The sequence below is a fragment of the Gopherus flavomarginatus genome, chromosome 8 (genome assembly GCF_025201925.1).
Source record: "Gopherus flavomarginatus isolate rGopFla2 chromosome 8, rGopFla2.mat.asm, whole genome shotgun sequence".
Classification (NCBI taxonomy): Eukaryota; Metazoa; Chordata; order Testudines; family Testudinidae; genus Gopherus; species Gopherus flavomarginatus.
The window spans coordinates 44,892,625-44,906,768 of NC_066624.1; the positions used below are offsets into that span (position 1 = coordinate 44,892,625).

At 49.7% G+C, this 14,144-nt stretch overlaps 1 non-coding gene across 1 annotated transcript; it reads right to left on the reverse strand.

The window, feature by feature from the left end:
* Window positions 1-11,217: 11,217 nt before the first annotated feature.
* Window positions 11,218-11,299, reverse strand: TRNAA-AGC (transfer RNA alanine (anticodon AGC)). Its single transcript has one exon. It is a non-coding gene; the product is annotated as a tRNA-Ala (tRNA).
* Between the last annotated feature and the right edge of the window lie 2,845 nt (window positions 11,300-14,144).

Sequence of the window (14,144 nt, forward strand, 5' to 3'; positions counted from 1 at the left end):
GGCAGACTTTGTACAAACCGTATCATCATTATATGAGAGTGGTGAATATGGGGCTTCAAGGTGCTACTCTGAGCACAGCGTGCCACATCTGGGCTGACATTGCAATGGAGATGTACCCGTAGAGTCCATCTCTGCTAGGATAAAGATGGCAGCATGGCTGGCCTGGGTCATCTGACTTGGGCTCATGGAGCTAACGCTGAGGGGCTAAAAACTGTGGTGCAGATATTTGTGTTCACGCTGAAGCCTGGGTTCAGAAACCCTCACCCTCCTGGGGTCTCTGAGGTTGGGCTCAAGCCCATCTGTCTGCACTGTAATGTTATAGTCTTGCAGCCCAAGCCCCATAACCCCGAGTCAGCTGGCCGGGCTTTGAGACAGGTGCCCTGCGTGTTTTAATCACAGTGTAGATATAACATTAGCATACATCTACAGTGCAATGAAACACCATGGCTGGCCCATGTCAGATTAATCAGGGTCATGCGGCTTGGTCTGTGAAGTTGCATTATACGTATCTCGGCTCAGGCTCTGTACCCTGCTCTAGGAGCCCAGAAGGTTGGGAGGGAGTTTAGCGAGTGGAAATGGTAAAACCGCAGTGAAGTATTACCCTGGACTCATGGCATTTCTCCATCGGTCTGTCTGCTTTGGGAGAGGGACATAAACATGTCCTGCTGCAGTCGTTATTTCAAAGGGTGGGTTAGGATTTTCATTCTCAAACATGGTGCACAAAGTAGGACTCAATCCTCAGTGTAAATAAACAAGCTACCAACACATCAGGGATTCCAATAACAGCGGCAGGTATTCTCTGGGCACTGAGATTTTTCAAGGAGTTGGTGGCTCCTTTCTTTCCTCTTCCTGGAGTAAACTCAGCTTTTTATTCCATCCTTGATGATTCATGGAATAACAGCAGCAGCCTGAAGAAAGAGGAGAGGGAATATCTCACTGCCAGGGGTGAAGGTGGCCACGTCCCCTCTGTTTGACCATTGCCATTGCAGGAGAGAAGGTTTCAGTTGAATTGAATGCTCTGGCTCAGACAAGTGACACAGGAAGATTTTACTGTTCATGGATCCATGCAAAGGAAATTGTGTCTCTGTGTGAAAATGGGGAGGGAAATGAAACACCCACATGGTGGCATCTAAGGCAGAAGGGACCCCTATAGGATTAGAACAGAATAAATTCTCAAGCAGCATGTTTCTTACTTTGCCCATCTGTCAATTTTGATGATTATCAATGGAAATATTTTGCCATTGGGTTGTGTGTTTACACAGAAATTGACATTTACTAACAAATAAGTAATTCTTCCAAGTCTGCCTAGTCTGCCAGTGCTGAGTTTAGAAGGACAGAGTCACTCTTCCCCGTCCCCATGCCAGGCCTGGGCTCTCCATGCTGCCCACTTTCCGCAATGTTGGGATCCATCCCTGATCTCCCCTCAGACCTCTGCCCCCCACCCCAACTTCTGGGATCCCCTCCCCACACTGTCCAAATGCCCTACTTCTAGGATCCCTCCCCCTTGCCCTTCCTCCCCTCTGAGCAAAAGCTCTGCACTATTCCCACACTGGGAATTGAACCCCAGGCTACCTGGGTGAAAACCAGGAATCCAGATCACTAGACCACATGGGACTGGGATTGTGTTGTTGGTCTACTAAGCCAACCCCTCATGAGAGCAGCAGCACCACCCAGCAGGGATTGCACACAGGGCTGCATTAACCCTTCAGGTGCTGAGGTTTTCCCTCTGTCCATTCCCAGTGCCTGTGATCAGGAAATAGACATCAGGGCTCCCAGGTGCTGCACAGACCATGACTGAGATCAGGACCCCACATTGCGCTAGGTGCTGTACAATCCCTGGCCAACACTGGGACACCCAGGGGGTTCCCCTCAATTTCCATGAGCCTCTGCTGCCCAACTTCTTCTGACTCCCTCTGGCTCACCCCCTCCCCACAAAAAACCCACCTTTCCAAACAGTCCTCCTTTCCCTGCCCCCTAATTTTGCTTTCACACCCTGGGACCATCTCCTCTCTTCGTCCCTCCTCTCCCCCCGAGGTGAGCAGAGATGGAGGCTACTTCAGCCAGCAGAGTCAGCCCCAGCGACCCACCCGGGGCAGTGTTTGCAGACACAGGGAGGGAGCAGCTGGGAGTGGGGGGTACTGGGAAGAAGGAGGCAGGAGAACAAAGCCCAGAGCCTGGGGGCGGGGCTCTGGCACTGCCTGGGGCAGGGCAGCTCCTTGGGGTGGGGCTCTGGCACAGGCAATGGGCGGGGCAGCTCCTGGGGGAGGGGCTCTAGCACAGGCCGGGGGTGGGGCAGATCTTGGGGGCGGGGCAGCTCCTGGGGCGGGGCTCTGGCACAGGCAAGGGGTGGGGCAGCTCCTGGGGGCGGGGCTCTGGGGGCAGTGGGATGTTAGGTCAGCTGCTCCCCCCTCCCTGCTCCTGCGGGGGCTGAGTGAGTCCCCCCCCAAACAGCCTCAGGGGTCGGGGTGGGCGGGGGTGCGGGGCCAGCAGCAGCACAGCCCGCCCCGCTTCCCTGGGCTGCCCCGCACACCTCGGGCTGATGGCTCTGCCATGGCATCCTCATGAATCGCTGCTCCCTGCCCGCCAGGCTCGGCTTCGGCCACAGCAGCATCGGGTGCCCCAGGGAGCCCAGCTAGGCTGGGGCTGGGGGCAGTGGAAGGTTATGGGAAGAGGAAGCTCCAGATAGTGGCAGAAGGGGTGGGGGAGGGGAGAGAAGCCGAGCTGGAGTGGGGGGAGGAGAAGCCCCGGAATGGACTGGAGCCACGCTGGGGAGGGGAGGGGGGAGGAGAAGCCCTGGGCCCCTGCAGGAGCTGCAGTTGGGGGAGGGAGGGGGAGAAGCACCAAGCTGGGGAAGAGGAGGAGAAGCCACGCTGGGTTGGTGTTATATCCTTGGGGGCAGCCAGTTTAGGAAGAAATCACTTGAGGCCAGACAGCAGACAGTTAACAAAACTACCATTTATTTACAGACACAGAGCTCGCCTAACAGGCTGAAGCTGGCTGGACTATCCCCTAATAATCTAACTCAGTTGCCATAGGAATAAAAGCCATGACAACCAAATACACAACATTTTCCTCCCCCGCTAATAAGAACACCTCCCCTAAATAAAGCACACACTAGACTAGAGGCAACAAAGAATCCTGTGGCACCTTATAGACTAACAGATGTTTTGGAGCATAAGCTTTCGTGGGTGAATACCCACTTCGTCAGATGCATGTAGTGGAAAGTTCCAGGGGCAGGTATATATATGCAGGCAAGCTAGAGATAATGAGGCAGTTCAATCAGGGAGGATGAGGCCCTGTTCTAGCAGTTGAGGTGTGAAAACCAAGGGAGGAGAAACTGGTTTTGTAATTGGCAAGCCATTCACAGTCTTTGTTTAATCCTGAGCTGATGGTGTCAAATTTGCAGATGAACTGAAGCTCAGCAGTTTCTCTTTGAAGTCTGGTCCTGAAGCTTTTTTGCTGCAGGATGGTCACCTTAAGGTCTGCTATAGTGTGGCCAGGGAGGTTGAAGTGCTCTCCTACAGGTTTTTGTATATTGCCATTCCTAATATCTGATTTGTGTCCGTTCACCCGTTTCCGTAGCGACTGTCCAGTTTGGCCTATGTACATAGCAGAGGGGCATTGCTGGCATATGATGGCAGGTGAATGAACCGGTGATGGTGTGGCTGATCTGGTTAGGTCCTGTGATGGTGTCACTGGTGTAGATATGTGGGCAGAGTTGGCATTGAGGTTTGTTGCATGGATTGGTTCCTGAGCTAGAGTTACTATGGAGCAGTGTGCAGTTACTGGTGAGAATATGTTTCAGGTTGGCAGGTTGCCTGTGAGCGAGGACTGGCCTGCCACCCAAGGCCTGTGAAAGTGTGCGATCATTGTCCAGGATGGGTTGTAGATCCCTGATGATGCGTCGGAGAGGTTTTAGCTGGGGACTGTATGTGATGGCCAGTGGAGTCCTGCTGGTTTCTTTCTTGGGTTTGTCTTGCAGTAGGAGGCTGCTGGGTACAGCAGAGAAACTGCTGATCTTCAGTTCATCTGCAAATTTGACACCATCAGCTCAGGATTAAACAAAGACTGTGAATGGCTTGCCAATTACAAAACCAGTTTCTCCTCCCTTGGTTTTCACACCTCAACTGCTAGAACAGGGCCTCATCCACCCTGATTGAACTGCCTCATTATCTCTAGCTTGCCTGCATATATATACCTGCCCCTGGAACTTTCCACTACATGCATCTGACGAAGTGGGTATTCACCCATGAAAGCTCATGCTCCAAAACGTCTTTTAGTCTATAAGGTGGCACAGGATTCTTTGCTGCTTTTACAGATCCAGACTAACATGGCTACCCCTCTGATACTAGACTAGAGAAGGAGGGTAGACTGCCTCCATTCCAGGCTAAACCCCGGGGATTATTTTGTCCCATAACTGTGGGTTCACTCTAGCTAAAGATCCAGCCGATGAGGAGGCCTTCTGTCTCTAGGTGGATTACGGCAAACTTCTGGTGTTGTTGCACCCAAAAGTACCATGGGCTTAGGGTCTGCAGCACGAACAGGTGAGGAGGTGGTATCAGCTCATGCTGGGCAAAGGGGTATCTCAGCCGCTGGCAGTAAGGGAGAAGAACAGTCAGGAATAGGTGATTCGTGAGTCAGTGTCTGACCAGAAGAGGTGAAGTCACACCACTCAACTGCAGATGTGTCTGAGGACTGGCATGATCTGGCAACAGCTGATCTACATGTCGCCGCCAGGTAAGATTCTCTGCAGTCCGAACTGTGTAGGAAACAGGTCCTGTTTGAGTGATGATCGTGGCAGGGACCCATTTAGTTCCAGAAGTATAATTCCGAGCCAAAACTGGCTGTCCCGGGCTAAAGGTTCGGTCTTTTGCTCTGGGTGCACGTCTGATGACTTGATGTTGCTGCTGATGTTGCACAATTTGTCAGGGTTCAGAAGGTTTCAGCAGATCAAAGCAAGTGCGCAGCTGTCGTCCCATCATTAGAAAGGCCGGGGATGCCTGGGTGGTAGCATGAGGTGTGTTTCTGTAGGAAAGTAAGAAGGTATCCAGACGCTTTTGAATGGAGTGTTGTCCCCTTGCTGATTTCAAAGCGTGTTTCATTGTCTGCACAAATCTTTCAGCTAATCCATTGGTAGATGGATGATATGGTGCTGACGTGATGTGGTGTATCCCATTTGCCTTCATAAAATTTTGAAACTCCTGAGAGACGAACTGCAGTCCGTTGTCGCTCACAAGTTCTTCTGGGAGACCAAAACGACTAAAGAGTCCCCGTAGTTTTTGGACAGTACTCTGCAGTAGTGGACTGCATTATAGAGGCTTCTGGCCATTTAGAATGGGCATCTACTGCCACCAAGAACATGCTTCCTTCAAGGGGGCCAGCAAAGTCAATGTGAATACGTTGCCACGGGTTTTCAGGCCAGTCTCATTGGTGTAGGGGTGCCCACTGGGGTGCATTCCTCATACCCTGACATGACATACAAGCTTTTGCTTTCTCTTCAATAGCACTGTCCAATCCAGGCCACCAAAAATAGCTTTGTGCAATTTCCTTCATGTGCACTATTCCACAGTGACTGGAATGTAGCTGTTCTAACATCTGTGATCTCAGTGGTGGTGGAATAATAATACGTCTCCCCCACAGCAAACAACCGGATTGGACCGATAACTCCGTCCTCCTGGACATGTAGGTAACAAGGTCGGATGAGACCGGAAAGGTTTGTCGAGATTTTCCATGCATCACCAGGTCCATAACTTGGGACAATACTGGGCCAACGCGAGTTGCCTTCTTTATCTGAGTAGCAGTGATGGGTGTATTCTCTACCTGATCAAAGTAGAAGATTTCCTTTTGGGCACTATCTTGATGTTTGATCGGCAAAGGCAACCTTGAGAGGCCATCTGCATTGCCGTGCAGAGTGGATTTCCGATATTTAATTTTATAAGTGTGTGCTGAAAGTAACAATGCCCAACGTTGCATACAACTAGCAGCTAATGGGGGAATGCCTGTGTAGGGTCCAAAAATTGACGTCAGAGGTCGATGGTCTGTGAGAAGAGTAAACTTTCGCCCAAACAGGTACTGATGAAACTTCCGAATTCCAGAAACAATTCCTAATGCCTCACGTTCGATTTGGGAGTAGTTAGTTTTTGCTTTGCTTAGAGTGCATGAAGCAAAAGCAATAGGTCTCTCTTCTCCAGAAGGCATAATGTGTGACACGACTGCTCCCATTCCATAAGGGGAGGCATCGCAGCCAATTGTAGGGGTAAGGATGGATCAAAGTGCATTAGAACTTCAGAATTTAGCAGTGCATCCTTAGCTTTGTTAAATGCAACATCACAGGCTTCAGTCCACTTCCAGGCCTTGTTCTGCCCCAGGAGCTCATGAAGTGGTTTTAGCAGTGTGGCTAACTGTGAGATGAACTTTCCATAATAGTTCAGTAGTCCTAGAAACGAGTGCAGCTGGCTTACATTTCAAGGTGGGGGAGCCTCTACCATAGCTTTAACTTTTGCAGGGGCCTTATGAAGACCTGCAGAATCAATGATGTGTCCCAAATATTCAACAGAGAGCTTGAAGAATTCACACTTGTCTTTGCGAAGTCGTAGGCCATACTCTTCCAGTCTTTGTAGGGTAGCCTCTAAATTCTTTAAGTGATCCTCTTCATTCCTTCCAGTGACCAGGATATCATCCAGATAGCACTGAACTCCTGACAAGCCACACAAGATCTGGTCCATAGCCCTCTGGAACAGGGCGGGAGCAGACATTATTTTGAAGGGTAGGCGACAGTATCGATAAAGCCCCTTATGAGTCACAATAGTCAACAGATCTTAGGACTTATAATCGACATGCATCTGTAAATATGCTTGACTCAGATCAATCTTACTGAACTTTTGTCCCCGAGCCAGGCCTGCGAAGAGGTCATCTATGTAGGGAAGAGGGTATTGCTCTGCACACAACACTGGGTTGACAGTGACTTTAAAATCACCGCAAATCCGGAGAGAGCCATCTTTCTTCACTATTGGAATCATAGGAGTGGCCCATGAACTATGGGTAACTGGTGTTAGGACTCCATTGGTGACCAGGCGCTCCAGGTCTGTTTCGACTTTTGGCCTGATGGCATATGGCACAGTACAGGCTTTCAGATATTTTGGTGGACTATCAGGTTTAATGTTCAATGTCACAGTGATTCTCTTCATACGTCCCAAATCATCTCCAAAAACAGCAGCATGTTTCCTTAGTATAGGGTTTAGACTGGTTTCTTCTTTAGTCATCCAGTGCACTTCTGCCCAGGTCAGCTGAATCTGCCCAAGCCAAGACCTACCCATTAAGGCTGGGTAGTTACCTCTCACCACAAACAGTGGCAATTTAGCAGCCTGTCCATTGAGCTCCACCTTAACATCAATAGTGCCCAACATGGGCACAACTTCTCCCGTATACGTCTTCAAAACAGTTTTTGTTGCCTTAAGCGGAAGATGCTGTAGTTTTTCTTTATACAGTTTCGGAGACCAGCGAGACGGCTGCACCGGTGTCCAGTTCCATGCGTATAGGTTTGCCATCCAATAACGGGGTTACCCCGTATTCACGTGAGCCCACCGCCAAAGACAAAACATGCAGTGGCACTTCCGCTTGCGATGAGGTGTCACCTTGATCATCCTGGGTCTGCTCTAGGGTATGCAGGGTTCCTCTTTTTGTCGGCCAGACCACAGGCCTCTTGTTCTTTTGTTTACAGGCACACTCAATGTGTCCCTTTTTGCCACAGTGTCGACACACCAGGTCCTTACACCAGCATTCTGATGCCTGGTGACTCAGCTTACCACAGCGGTAACGTTCCTGACTCTGCACAGTTTTGTGGGTAGGTTCTTGTGACACTTTTTGCAGCCTAGGGGATGCACCGATGTATTGCGCCTCCCTTGTAGCCAGTTCCATGGATACAGCAATATCAACAGCCTTCTGTAATGTAAGCTGAGCCTCTGTCAGTAGGCACTTCCATATAGCTTCTCTGTAGAGGCCACACACTAACCTGTGACGCAGGGCATCATTTAACATCTCTTTAAATTCACAGTGTTCTGCTAGCTTTTTTAAAATTGCTACAAATTGTACAACTCTTTCATCTTCTTTTTGGTCTCTTTTGTGGAACCGATATCTTTCATTAACTACCAGTGGTTTTGGGGAAAAATGGGACCCCAGGATCCCTGTAAGATTTAGTCTCAGTAAGATTTCATGTCACTGTAAGATTTAGTCTCAGGCTTAACAGGGTATAGTAAGCTGCGTAGCAGGGAGTAGGTTTTAGCTCCTACAACACTTAAGAATATGGGCACCTTCTTCTCTTCTGGAATGTCATTTGCAATAACAAAAAGCTCAAAACACTCAGTATACGCAGGCCACTGCTCTATATTCTCATCAAAAGGTTCCAGTGGCCTAGTCAGAGTAGCCATGATTTTTAGTTTCACTTTCTGTACCTTGACTTCTACTTCCTTGTGTTGCTGGAGCAGCACCGGAATCCCATCCTCGTCGCCACTTGTTATATCCTTGGGGGCAGCCGGTTTAGGAAGAAATCACTTGAGGCCAGACAGCAGACAGCTAACAAAACTACCATTTATTTACAGACACAGAGCTCACCCAATCGGCCGAAGCTGGCTGGGCTAACCCCTAATAATCTAACTCAGTTGCATGGGAACAAAAACCATGACAACCAAATACAGAACAGTGGGCACCCTGCTGTGTGGGAGGGATCACGGTAACCCAGACTCAGGGCTGGAACAGGCCCCTGATTGAGGGGGTGGCTGCATGGTTTACAGCGCCCTGATGTCTCAGACAATGTGTCTCTCCCAAAGCCTCAGATCTGCATCCCCAGAAGGCTCCTGTGCTGCCTCCGCTCCTTTCACCTTCTACAGCAAGGAGCAGCAGCAAGGGGCAGGGATGAGCCATAGGCACTAGGTGGGGGGCAGAGGCTTCAGGAGCCCAGAGTGTTTGCCTGTCTGGGCATTTTGGCTGAGACCTCAGGGACACATTGTCAGGCAGAATCCCAGGCATCTGTATGAAAGGAGCATAAGGACGTAAGAGCAGCCAGACTGGGTCAGACTGGGTCCATCTCGCCCAGTGTCCTGTCTTCCCATAGCGGCCAAAGCCAGGTGCCCCAGAGGGAATGAACAGAACAGGTAATCATCAAGTGATCTATCCCCTGTCACCCGCTCCCAGCAAACAGAGACTAGGGACACCTTCCCTGCCCATCCTGGCTCAGAGCATGTCCTCCATGAATCGATTTAGCTCTTTTTCTGAGCCCTGTTATAGTCTTGACCTTCACAACATCCTCTGGCAAGGAGTTCCGCAGGTTGACTGTGTGAAAAAATACTTCCTTTTGTTTGTTTTAAACGTGCTGCCTATTAATTTTATTTGGTGACCCCAAGTTCTTGTGTTATGAGAAGGAATAAGTAACACTTCCTTATTTACTTTCTCCACACCAGCCATGATTTTATAGACCTCTATCATATCCTCCCTTAGTCATCTTTTCTCCAAGATGAAAAGTCCCAGGCTTATTATTCTCTCCTCAGATGGCAGACACTCCATACCCCTTTCTGAACCTTTTCCAATTCCAATACATCTTTTCTGAGATGGGGTGACCGTATCTGCATGCAGCATTCAAGATGTGGGCGTACCATGGATTTATACAGCGGCAATAAGATTTTCTCTCTTATTTTCTATCCCTTTCTTAATGATTCCCAACATTCTGTTTGCTTTTTGCCGGCTGCTGCACACTGAGTGGATGTTTGCAGAGAACTATCCACAGTGACTCCAAGATCTCTCACTTGAGTTGCAACAGCTATTTGACATCCCATCGTTTTATATGTAGAGTTGGGATTGTGTTTGCCAATGTGCATCACTTTGCATTCATCAGCATTGAATTTCATCTGCCATTTTGTTGCCCTTTCACCCAGTTTTGTGAAATCTCTTATTAGCTCCTCACAGGCTGCTTTGCACTTAACTATCCTCAGTAGTTTTGGATCATCTGCAAATTTTGTCACCTCGCTGTTTAGCAGATCATTTATCAATATGTTGACTAGTCCTGGTCCCAGTACAGGCACCACTAGTTACCTATTTGCATCCTGAAAACTGACCATTTATTCCTACCCTTTGTTTCCTAGCTTTTAACCAGTTATTGATCCATGTGAGGACCTTCCAGAGGTGAAAGTAAGTCAGTCCAGTCCAGTATGGGATACCGGCAAGAGCGGGTACGCTGTGCCAGCCCGGCCCGACTTCCCCAGGCTGGTGATTTAAAGGGCCCAGGGCTCCCTGCAGTGGCCGGAGCCGCAGTCCCTTTAAATCGTCTCTCAAGCCCCCTGCCGGAGCCCCTGGGAGCAAATCACTGCCGTGGATGGTGCTCCCTCCTGCGCTACGAACACAGAGCAGGGGCAGCGGGAGCTTCCTTACAGTGGGGGGGGGCACCGTTGTCTGAACTGTGGCACTCCCATGACACCCCTTCCTCAAGGACCCACACTCACACCACCCCTCCCTCCGAGGTCACACCCACAGAATGCCTCTTCCCCCTTAATGCTCCACCCTTCCCCCCACTAAATCACTGGTCCTAACAGCTGGTAAACAGTGGTGGAGCCACAGCCCTCTAACCCCCTGTTTCAGCACCCCTGACACAGAGCTAAGCAGGCAGCAGTGTGTGTGTGTGTGTGTGTGTGTGTGTGTGTGTGTGTGTGTGTGTGTGACAGAGGCTGCTGTGCTGACCTGAGCCAGTGAGGGAAGCACGGGCTGATGTTGGGGCTGTCTCCCTCCCCCTGCCTCAGGACTGGTTGCTTGCAGCAGCTGTCTGGACTTAGAGACAGTGTGCCCACACACTCACTCTCCCCACACACACACACATACTCTGTACCCCACCAGGCACATTGCAGTTGAAAAGCAGCTGGCAATCTAGTAGGATTCCCATGGAACAATGGGATAGACAAACCTGCATCATGTGATGCTGTACCAGCCATGAGGTCTTGCAAACCCTTCCCAAAACACCTGCAGCCAGTTGCACAGCTACCCACAATGCACTGCTCTCTGTGGCCATCCAAGATTCTAGCCTGGATGTGCTCTGGTGACACAAGGGGCATAGTGTGGATATGCAACAGCTGTTTAATTAAAACACTTTAAAGCCACATTACCCAATAGTGTAGCCACAGCTTGAGAGTGAGACAAGACCCAGCTCCCTTGAAACTAAAGAACCACAACTTCCCCTGTAGTTGACAGGATGTGAACCTGTGCCAGGAAACCCCAATGGATTGCTAGTCCATCGCCTTAGCCACTCGGCCATAACTACTTGCTTGAGATGGGTCTCTCACTACACTCTAGTTCTGTTCTCAATCTGTGATCAATTCCAGTTGTTCCCTCAGACCAGCTTCCACAACACACACACTGCTGTGCCGTTGTGGAAGTGTGTCCATGGCTGAACTGCAAGAATTCCTGCTCATTTCCCTTCTGGCTGGAGCATGAGGAGGGTGTTTTTGTGGTCAATGACGTTCCTGTAGATTGTTGTCCATTTCCTGCCTTGATCATTCAGACAGTTCCTTTACCATCATATCCCCAGCACATCAGGGATTGCAATAGCAGAGGGTAGGTTTTCTCCTGGGCACTGAGCTTTGCTAGGGGATTGGTGGCTCCTTTCTTCCTCACCCTGGAGTAAACTCAGCTATTTATTCCATCCTTGATGTTTCAATGAATAATAAGAGATGACCGAGGAAAGAGGTGGACAGGGCGGGTCTTAGGGGAGGGGCAGAGAGGTGTGGGTGGTGGACAGGGCAGGTCAGGGGAGGGGGTAGAGAGGTGTGAGTGCTGGGCAGGGTGGGTCCCAGGGGAGAAGCAGAGAGGCACAAGTGGTGGGCAGGGCTGGTCTTAGGGGAGGGGGCAGAGAGGTTTGGGCAGGGTGAGTCTCAGGGGAAGGGCAGAGAGGTGGGGGCAGCAGACAGGCCTTGGGGTAGGGGGTGGAGAGGCATAAGGAGGCCTTCGGGCAGCAGAGGAGCAAGCGAAAGTTGGACCAGCAGGCCTCAGCCAAAGAGGAAGAGCAGGGGTGGGAAGTGGCCAAATGGGAGTGAGGGCAGAGCATAGGTGGGGCCTCAGAGGGAGGAGAATGAGTCAGGGGGTGGAGTGGGCAGGGCCACCCAGAGGATTCAGAGCCTGGGGCAAAACAATATTGGGGGCCCCTTCCATAAAAAAGTTGCAATACTCTAGAATACTATATTCTCATGGGGGCCCTGCAGGGCCTGGGGCAAATTGCCCCACGTGCCCCCCCTCTGGGTGGCCCTGTCCTCAGCCTCTCCTTGTAAGTCCCCTGCCCCCTAATCATTTTTGTTGCCCTCCCCTAGACTCTCTCTAACTTGTTTCTCTAGTGGGAGGGCGAAAACTGGACGCAATGCTCCAGATGTGGCCTCACCAATGCCGAATAGAGGGGAATAGTCACTTCCCTCCATCTGCTGCCAATACTCCTTCTAATCCAGCCCAGTATGACCAGTTACCCATATTGAATGCAGACCCACCAATATTTGATCAATTGGTTACTGTCCATTCAGGAGGTTCTTTCCTACCTATTCATAAATAATGAAGATGCTCTAAGCAGAGGGGAGAGAGCTGTCCCGCCCGTGTAGTTAATCCATCTCCCGGAGAGGTGGTAGCTACGTCACTGGGGGAATCTATGTGGGTGGGTGTGCAAGCTGTGGTGTCTCCATGCATCTATAAGTTTAATGAAACCCCATTTTTAAAAGCACTGTGGTCTGGGAAGAGAACAGGAGATCTCTGAGGCAGGGCCTGTCCTTCAAACTCTTTAAGATCACTGACTTACTTTCATAGTAGTCATGGGGGTATAGATCAGTGGTAGAGTGTTTGATTGCAAATCAAGTAGTCCTTGGTTCATATCCAAATGCCCTCTTATGCACCTCTTCCTTCAACAAAAGTAATTGCATTTCTGTTATGTTCACGAGTTCCACTGAGTAGGGATCCCTGAAATGTATGCAAATACTCTATATCTTCCTGTGCAAATGAATATAAACCTAACAAACATGAGCCTCCACTGAAATCAGTTCAAATCCTCTAAAGGATTAAAGAATCCTTATTGAGGTTGCAGGAAAAAACTATCCTGATGTGTAGAAAGAATAGTAAATATGGCAGGCGGCCAGCTTGGCTTAACAGTGAAATCCTTGCTGATCTTAAATGCAAAAGAGAAGCTAACAAAAAGTGAAAGATTGCACAAATGACCAGAGAGGAGTATAAAAATATTGCTCAGGCATGCAGGAGTGAAGTCAGGAAGGCCAAATCACACTCGGAGTTGCAGCTAGCAAGAGATGTTAAGAGTAAGAAGAAGGGTTTCTTCAGGTATGTTAGTAACATGAAGAAAGTCAAGGAAAGTGTGGGCCCCTTACTGAATGAGGGAGGTAACTTAGTGGACAGAGGATGTGGAAAAAGCTAATGTACTCAATGCTTTTTTTGTCTCTGACTTCACAAACAAGGTCAGCTCCCAGACTGCTGCACTGGGCAGCACAGTGTGGGGAGAAGGTGATCAGCCCTCTGTGGAGAAAGAAGTGGTTCGAGACTATTTAGAAAAACTGAAGACCAGCACACGTCCATGGGGCTGGATGCGCTGCATCCTAGGGTGCTAAAGGAGTTGGCGGATGTGATTGCAGAGCCATTACCCATTATCTATGACAACTCATGGCGATAGGGGGTGGTCCCAGATGACTGGAAAAAGGCCCATCTTTAAAAAAGGGAAGAAGGAGGATTTGGGGAACTACAGGCCAGTCAGTCTCACCTCAATCCCTGGAAAAATCATGGAGCAGATCCTCAAGGAATCACTTCTGAAGCACTTAGAGGAGAGGAAAGTGATCAGGGACAGTCAGCATGGATTCACCAGGACAAGTCATACCTGACTAATCTAATTGCCTTCTATGAGGAGATAACTGGGTCTGTGGATGAGGGGAAAGCAGTGGATGTGTTATTCCTTGACTTTAGCAAAGCTTTTGATGTGGTCTCCCACAGTATTCTTGCCAGCAAGTTAAAGTATGTGCTGGATGAATGGATTGTAAGGTGGTTAGAAAGCTGGCTAGATCGTCAGACTCAATGGGCAGTGATCAAAGGCTCCATGTCTAGCTGGCAGCCAGTTTCAAGCGGAGTGCCCC